This window comes from Nicotiana tabacum, chromosome 1, assembly GCF_000715075.1.
Source record: "Nicotiana tabacum cultivar K326 chromosome 1, ASM71507v2, whole genome shotgun sequence".
NCBI classification, from domain to species: Eukaryota; Viridiplantae; Streptophyta; class Magnoliopsida; order Solanales; family Solanaceae; genus Nicotiana; species Nicotiana tabacum.
Window position 1 is genome coordinate 53018484 of NC_134080.1, and position 9642 is coordinate 53028125.

A 9642-nucleotide genomic window follows, 5' to 3' on the forward strand; every position below is an offset into this window, starting at 1 on the left:
GAGCAGGGAATACATTTCAAGTTCAACAGTCAGGAGCCCGCCTGGAGAACAGGGAATACATTTCCAGTCAGCAATCAGGAGCCCACCTGGAGAACAAGAGAGTACAATTCAAGATATAGCTTTCAAGTTCTTATTGATATTTGGTAATGTGATTCGTTTTACACTTACATATGTGCCGGATACCCAAACGGGGGCAAAAAATTTTCTTTGTTTTGTCTATTTTGTTGAAGTCAGGAGCCCGCTTGGAGAGCAGGGAATACATTCAAGTTTAACAGTCAGGAGCCCGCCTGGAGAGCAGGGAATGCATTCCAAGTTTAGTAGTCAGGAGCCTTCCTGGAGAGCAGGGAATAGATTTCATGTTAGCAGTCAGGGGGGCCCGCCTGGAGAATCGGGTCAGTTTTTACTTTAGTCAAGCTCAGTTTATAGTTTTCTTAGTCTATTCTTTAGTTTACTTTCATCATTGCATCAATAGTACAAGTGGCTTACAATTTTGCTAACAACTCACAAATCTTCCTAGTGCAAACTGGGGCAGAAAAATTTCTTTGTTTTTTCTGTTCTGTTGTAATCAGGCGCCCACCTGGAGAACAAGGGGAGACAACTCAAGTTTCAAGGGAAAGCAGTTTCGAAGGAAGACGGTTCAAGTTTCAGGGGAAAATGATTCAAGGTGCAAGGGAAAACAGTATCAAGTAACAAGAGAAGACGGTTCAAGTTCAGCAGTCAGGCGCCCACATGGAAAAAAAAGGGAATTCAATTCAGAATGCAATGCAGGTCAGTAACAGAAGAAGCTCGCGTCAAGAATGCGAGTCAGTAGTCCTAGATGATCAACCGAAGTTTGCCACAATAAAGGAAAAAGAGAGAAAGGCAACAAGTTAATCCAAATGCAGAAGTTGATGGAGGATGTGAACTGCTTAAGACATGGTAGAAGTCACAAGCACTACAGGTCCGGTCTTGACCAAAAAAACTGAAAAAGAACGAGTTAGCACCTGCAGCTAACAAGCGCCAAGGTTCAAATCTAAAGTCTGCATGAAGAACCATTTAAGGCTCAAGATCAAACTTCAGAAGACTTATATATAGGAATCTTGTAACTCATAGTTGATAGGCTTAGCTAGTCTTTTTCATGTTTTGATTTTGATGTAATAATAGGATTGCGGACTGGAACCTCGGCGGAACGACACCTTGACCGGATCTCCACCTCGGCATACTCCATCATCTCACTCACCTCTGAACTACGCGTGGCCTGATTCCTTTATAGCCAAGGATATGTAGGCAGCTCAGATACCAGGGCTCGGTCACATTCCCCCTTTCTCTTAGCTTTAGTCTCTCCCAAATAAGGGTCAGGTCAAAAACCTGTCTAGTCATTCTTTGTCCGAAAACGCTTCGCGTTTCCAGTCAAAGAGGGGCAGCTGTAGACATGCGATTTTTGACTCTCCCCAAGATTTTTTATATTTTAGCATGTAAATATTTAATTTAGGCCTAATATAGCTATTTCAACTATTTTTAACTTCTTTACTTTATTTTCGTCATAAAAATGGAAAATTACGAAAAAATATATTTTTTGCTTACGTATCTTTCATAAATTTAAATAAAAATATACAAAAATAGTACTTATTTTTATCTTTATATAATTTTGAAAATAAAAAATATATAATAGTTTCATGTTAGCCTTTGGCATGGGGTAGTATTTTTATCTTACTTTAAAATGAGTCAATTAAGGTGTTGGATCATAATTTTATGGGTTTTAGAACCCAATTCTTGGCCCAATTCGGATTAGTCAATTAAGCCTAGGGACTCTTCTAGACTCTTCTTTGGAATAAAAAAACAAATAAAGAGGACCCTAAGGACTTAACACAAAAGACCTAGGGACTAATAGGCAAAATACACAAAGATACACCTAGACCTAGACTCTACCTATAAATTAGTGCTTAAAAAATCAAAAAAAAGGGAAAAAACAAAAACAAGTAGGCTCCCACACAGACAAACGGCGGATCTGAGGCCCCCCGCCCCCCGAACTTTTTCTTCTTCACACCCTCACGCCTCTGCTCCTTCTTCAGATGACAACAAAAGAACACATCTGATCTCCATTTTTCCTCCACACCCTTTAAGCTAGGCTTCTTATTCTTCACTAAAAACCCACATAATCCTTAAGTTAGAACAAGAACACAGCCTTCTACTCCAAAAGCTATACATCCCTTTTTTTTGCTTCATCTCCGGCGAGTCAATGCAAAAAATCCGGCCAGTCATCGGACCCCTTATGAATCCTTAGAACTCGAAGTCTACTTTGTTGGCGAACCAATGGTTTTTCCGGCAACTCATTCGACGTTTTCTTTGGATTTCAAGCTTCTTTGCGTTTCAGCCTTGCTCCTCTATTTTGTACTTCTGAAAATTTAAAGGAGCTATTGTTGTTTGTTGTTGATGTTGTTTGTCTGCCGACCTCTCTTGTATGGTGTCCTATTAGTTAGAAATTGACTGAATCTGACTTGGGTTTTGAGGTGATTTCCTGGGCTGTTTTGATGTTCTATTGCAACTTCTCACTCGAACAAGAGATGGGATCAATCCTTTCCCTTTTGATTTTCGTTTTGGTCAAAATTCTGTTATTCCTATGCAATTAGCCTCTGTTTTTGCGTTAAACCTTCTTTGCATTCCAGATTTCCATTTGAAGTTTGAGTCTACCGACGAGAACGTTTTCGTGCTTCATTTGGTTTCGACTTTTGGCTTTCGGGTGTGGGAATGGAGTTAAGTCGAGGTTGATTCCGGTTCAAGTTTCTGGCGAGGTTCGGCTTGAGACCGTTGTTCTTCATTTCTGGTTTGAGGTTCGAGTTTCAATTTTTTCATATACATGTTTTTGAGTCAATTCAGTGTTTGATTGCATTTGGATGTTAGATGTTGTTGTTGTTCATGTCATAGTAAAATGTTTGAAATATTTGCTTCCATTTGTTCATGTCATTTGTTAAGTGTTTGAAATATTCTTCTCTATTTTGGCATGTATGGTACTTAACTGTTTGTATCTGAGTTGCAGCAAAATTTCCTAGTGTGATTAGAAACCAATCCGATAGTAAACTAATTAAGAAGAAATAGCAGAATTAGGGTTGTTGATATAGTAGTAGGTACAGGGGAATCTTGTGGATGATTTGTTGAGATGAGTCGTAGGGTTTGAGATTGTTTGCTAGTTTGCCTTTCCTACAACCAAATCTATAATCCATTTAGCAAATTTCATGGCCCTCGCAAAGTTGCAAACGCGCAATTGCTTTAGGCACGTTAGTTTAGTAATATTACCTTCTTAAATTCGGGTGCACATTTATGTGACCCAAACCCAAATCTCAACTATATTAAAATATGTTGAAAGCCACATGTGCATTTATGTGATGTGGTTCGAGGCGTGTTTTATTAGCATTGCAATTTTCTTTTTAAAAATGAATAAAAGCTGTTAATAAGTTAACATTGAACCATAGGCTAAAACATGTACTAAAATCAGATAATTAAGCCGAATACAACAGTTGGGCGACCGTGCTAGAACCACGGAATCCGGGAATGCCTAACACTTTCTCCCGAGTTAACAGAATTTCTTACCTGGATTTCTGGTTCGCGGATTGTTAAACAGATTCAATCTTTTCCTCGATTCGGGATTTGAACCGGTGACTTGGGACACCATAAATTATCCCAAGTGGCGACTCTGAATTTAAATAAAATAATCCAGTTTCGATTGTCACTTTAAATTGGAAAAAACTCCCTTATATACTCCCTTACGGGGGTGTAGGTAAAAAGGAAGTGTGACAGACCCTATGTTGGAAAGGCGACTAGGGAGTGGAGACCCTATGCCTAAATAACTTCAACTAGGGAGTGGAGACCCTATGTTGGAAAGGCGACTAGGGAGTGGAGACCCTATGTCTAAAATAAAATCAACTAGGGAGTGGAGACGCTATGTTGGAAAGGCCACTAGGGAGCAGAGACCCTATGTATAAAATAAAATCAACTAGGGAGTGGAGACCCTATGTTGGAAAAGCAGACTAGGGAGCGGGACCCTATGCCTAAAATAAAATTAACAAGGGAGTGGAGACCCTATATATGTTGAAAAAGCAGACTAGGGAGTGGTGACCCTATGTGTAAAAGAACTTCAACTAGGGAGTGGAGACCCTATATTGGAAAAGCAGACTAGGGAGTGGAGACCATCTGTCTAAAATAAAATCAACTAAAGAGTGGAGACCCTATGTTGAAAAGGCGACTAGGGAGTAGAGACCCTATGTCTAAAAATAAACTCAACTAGGGAGTGGAGACCCTATGTTGGAAAAGAATACTAGGGAGTGGAGACCCTAAGCCTATTATAAAATCAACTAGGGAGTGGAGACCCTATGTTGGAAAGGCGACAAGGGAGTGGAGACCCTATGCCTCAAATAACTTCAACTAGGGAGTGGAGACCCTATGTTGGAAAAGTGACTAGGGAGTGGAGACCCTATGTTGGAAAAGCGACTAGGGAGTGGAGACCCTATATTGGAAAGACAACTAGGGAGTGGACATCCTGTGTCTAAAATAAAATCAACTAGGGAGTGGAGACCCTATATTGGAAAAACCGACTAGGGAGTGGAGTGTCACGATCCAAACCGATGGGCCGCGATGGGCACCCGGTACCTTGCTTAACCGAGTACCAATGTAGCGTATCTTTCTTATTACATCACCAAATACACATGACATATAGGCCTAATAGGCCAACATGATCCTTTATAAACTCAAAACATAGGCCGACAAGGCCGTACAATCTGTCACGTACACGACATATGTCTATAAGCCTCTAAAAATACATAATTGTCATAAATATCGGGACAGAGTCCCGCCATACAGAATAATACACGTCTAAATTATACTAACCAAACGAGAAACTTCGAAGCAAATGGAGCGCACCAACATCTTCCGCTGAGTTGATAGCCTACTTAGAGGGCTCTCGACCTGTCTATCGGGACCTGTGGGTATGAAACGCAGTGTCCCCAGGCAAAAGGGACGTCAGTATGAATAATGTACCGAGTATGTAAGGCACATACATAAATACATAAGAGACATGGAAGACATATAGAGTACATTACTCAACCTGTAAGTCTGAATAACTTTGTAAATCATAAATTACTTTTAGCATCATGCATATGCGTATGAATGTCATGTCGTACATAGGTACATGTTTCATAACATCATCAGCCTCTGAGGGCATCCCATCATATCATATCGGCCACTATGGGCAAAATCATCATCGTATACCAGCTGATCAGGTGGTGGTGCATATATAACGCCATAACCTTTCCCATATCCCATATACATATATATACATACATATATATGCGTATATAACGCTGTTTGAATACATACATATATATGCGTATATAAGGCCGTTTGAATACATACCCGTATTAGCTGGTGGTGTGTATATAACGCCGTAACCTTTTCCCATATCCCATATCCCATATATTTACATATATGCGCGTATATAACACTATCTGGTCATGGGTCAATGCACATGTATGAAATGCATGAAAAGTACGTTAATAAAATCTTTCAGAATTTCATTAGACCATTTTGTCTTTGAGAAATATCATAAAGTAAACTCTTTTCAACTTTCATATTTTTTTCTAAGACCCATGAACAGATGATAAAATATTATGCCACATGGAAATTCAAGAACATAGATATCTCTAATACTTCTATGAATAGAGTCATTCATGGAATTTGTGAAATTGCATGTTCCATTCATATCGTATGGATCATGCCAAAAGAAATAAGGGATAGCCTTAACATACCTGTCCCTTAAATTATCTGAACGAATCTGTTTCTGCTAAATGCTTGAACGAAATTTATACTTTAAATTTGAAATTTGGAACAAAATTCTTATCTTTGTTCCTATGTTGAAGCTTATGTTTCTAGCTTTCAACTTTAACTTTAAGACTTGGTTGAAGTGTTGGGATGAATAACTTTTCAATTTCCAACGTCTTTGGTCTTGAAATCAAAGACAAAAGGAATTGTCGCGCCCCTTTTTTCTCGCGAAATCGGGCTTGTGACATTTAGGAGGACAACTCGTTCCATTTTGGGAATTGGGTTTTGGAACTTGAAGAGTCGCCACCTAATAATTAAGTGCATTAGGACACTAAGAAGGGTTTGAGTTTGAAGAACCATAGTTCGGGTAAGGGCTAGAAATTATCTCGAGGGGAAAGTGTTAGGCACCCCTCAAGATCCACTAGTGTGGTTCCCGGCCATGTTACAATTGTGACTTCACATAATCAAGTAAGCAATTAAGGGCATGAAATAAAAGGGGATTTTCACATCTTATTGCAAGCAAATTGAAAGGTTGAAGAGATTAAAAAAAGCGGATATTTTCGGACAATAAAACAAGTCAAAAGAAAAGGGGTCCTAGGTTTACAAACAATATGGATCACGTCAATGCAATACCCGACAATCGCTCCTCGGAAGATGGGTTGCACGTGGTATTAGCGCATCGGTCATCATATCCATATCTACCCTTTCCCATCCCGTTAAGGTATTAAGCGCAGAATAGTATCGTTACTTATTGCATGCTAGTACCCGCCCCAATCCTATCAGTCCCGGAGGCATTTGGGACTACTAGTCCTAAAGGGAAGGGAGATCTGGTTTTCAAAGTTTTAATAGGACAAAATTCTAGGGCGAAAATCAAAACCTATAGGGCAAGTATGGGAAGAACATATAACAGTTTAAAGGGCTCAAACAGGCTTCCTCATTTAAAGACAGATTGTTTAGCATTTCTTGCATGTACTGGTTATGGTCTAAAATCAAATTAAAGCATGGGATAGGCTGATTCATCACATATTTCTCAGATGAGGAGTCCGAATTAGCCTTCCCTGGTTGTAATTTATCAAAGACTGATGTAGTTAATTAATTACCTAATGGCTTGCCTAAGTGAGACCTATAGGCATGATATCTAGTAGTGCTTGCTCTGATTTTAAAGAAAAGTTACTGATTATAGAAAACAATGCAGATGACATAAGCGAACCAGATTCAAAGGTTACTCCTATAGGCATGATTTGTAGGCATTGTTGGTTTTAAAACGATTATGAAAGTGCAGGCATCCTATAGACATGGTATCTAGAATGCAATTGATTATTATTTAACCTATGACTGTTTGCCTAATGATAGATGTAAAATGCAGAATCATATAAACAGGTTATCTATATGATACATGGAAGTGAAGAAAACCTATAGACATGATCTCTATATATGCAGAAGTGTAGAAAACCAATAGGCATAATTTATATATGAAATGCATAAATGAAGAATCCTATACTCAGGATTTCTATATGAAATATAGAAGTGTAGAATCCTATGGTCAGGATCTCTATATGAAATGCAGAAGTAAAAACAGGTTGTGATTGCAGGAATAAATACATAAGATCATGATGTCTACCTGTATGCATACATAAGTGACCCTCCCTTTTTCACTAGAACCCCATAAGTTATTACGACATATTACATACCAGAATGAATTAAGAAAAAGGTGAAATTACATCAGAAATTAAGCTACAACCAAGGAGCCTAATTCAGACTCAAAGTCCAACAATATGAGGTGAACCAACTTCCAGGAACAGATTTCCAAAGCCTTCTCCTATTTGGGATATGTCAAAGTTCCCTAAGAGCCTCGAGTGGACTCCGGGCAGTGATTACAACCCAAATATACTGTAGAACTAAGATAGTGCAGTGTGGAAATGCCAGCCCTCAGATGTCAAAGTTCAGAGGGAACTCAAGGTCCCAAAGCAAGGTTCATAAGAAGGGGGGGCAGAACTTAGAATCTAAGAGTAAGTGTAAGTGCATAGAGGGGATTTAGGGGAAGGACATGACAGGCTGGTGGTCATGCCCAGCAATCAGGAGTGCTGGCACACCCCTAACTAGCCTATTAGCCACATTTTGAGAGTTAGGATCCATTGAGGATCAGGTTCAAACCTAAGTAGTAATTTGGATGCTGTCAGGCCATGAATCTTAACTCAAACACATAGAAGGGAGTGGCGCATAGGGAATTCATAACAAACAGCAGATGCAAAGAGAAAAAAAAAACAATTTACATAGTTAACATTAATCACTGAACATGAACAACAAAGTAAACAAGCTTGCAGAAACTATAAATAAACACATAGGGGAGTGAGGCAGAAAAGTTAAATTAGAATATACCACTTTCAGCGAAAACAAACAAGTAAAAGCAGTCTTGAGAAAGCCAAGTTGCAAGCAGACAGTTCCAAAAGATCTCAGAGAGAGTATAATGTTGAAAGAGTATTGTAATTGAGAGGTGTGTGTGTAAAGTGTTGAATTCGAAGTGTTGAACTGAAGGTTCAAGGTTGTCTAAGTGCAGAAGGGTCGTGCCCCTTTTATAGTGCATAAAACAAGTAAGAAAAAGTAAGGGAATAGATTGCAATCAATCACACAGAAACTCCCTTCAGTTAAAGGATTCTGATTTCAAACGGGTAGAAGACAATTAAGGAAAGAATTGGATTAAAATATTTTCCAAAGTAGTACAAAAAGGGCAAATACATAGAAACTATTTAAGGCAAAAGTCCAATGGTACACAGTTTGTGCAAATAAGGAAAGGCAATCAATCAATAGCCAGTAAAATCGGAAATATAGTTTTGGTATGAATGAATCCAACCAGAAAAGGTGAAGAAAGGTTTAATTAAAGAATATCAGCAACAACTAATCGAACCTTATTGAAAAGGAATTCTAAATCAATCACAAATTGGCAAACCTTTTTTGAAGGAAGAATTCTTCATATATAAAGCATACAAACATGTCAATCAGGAAAGAACTGTCATGCTAATTAGAAAGATCTAGTATAGAAAAGTTCAAAGTCATAAACAAAGAATTTCAAGTTCAATACATAGACTCGAAACAAGTCAGATAAAGCGCAGAGTTCCAAAGTAGAACCCTAGTCCGAACACCAGATCAGAACTCGCCGAAAAATCCCAAATCCTAGGGTTTCCAACTCGAGTAAGATACAAAGAGGAGGAGGCAAGTAATTAAAACATGCTTAGGAATCACTTTCAGAGACTTATGAGAAAAACAAGCAGATACAATAACAAGTTCGAGGCAAACATAGTGAAGAAACTGATTTGAAGCATAAAGACATATTTTAAGAAAAGCTCGGAACTTAAACAGGTTCAGAGGAGAAAACAGGTAACATAGCACTTAAGAGAACAGTAGATGAAACATGTTTAGAAAGAACTCAAACAAAGTCCAGAAGAAGGCATATAAGAACTAAGAGCTTAGTAGAAAATACAGTAACGGGACATAGGGTTAAACAAACACATAAGATAAACGTGTGAAAGCATGACATAGAAATTAGTAGAAGAAAGAACGGAGCATAGTAGAAGAATATGCATAATAAAGCAAATATAAGAACAAAGGGGAGGATCATGCGAGGCATAAAAATAAAACATAAGAGAAGAAAACATAGGCAGATACACAAAAAAAAAAAGAAGAGTCAGAAAACATTTTGAAAATTTTTCAGAAACCCTAAATCGAAGAGAAACAAATTTTGAAAGAGAAGATTGGGGAAAACGTTTTAAAACACCAGTAGAACACAGATATAGCGTGGATCTAAGAAAAACACACAGAGAAAAACCTCGAATAGCTAGGGTTTTAGAGAAACCC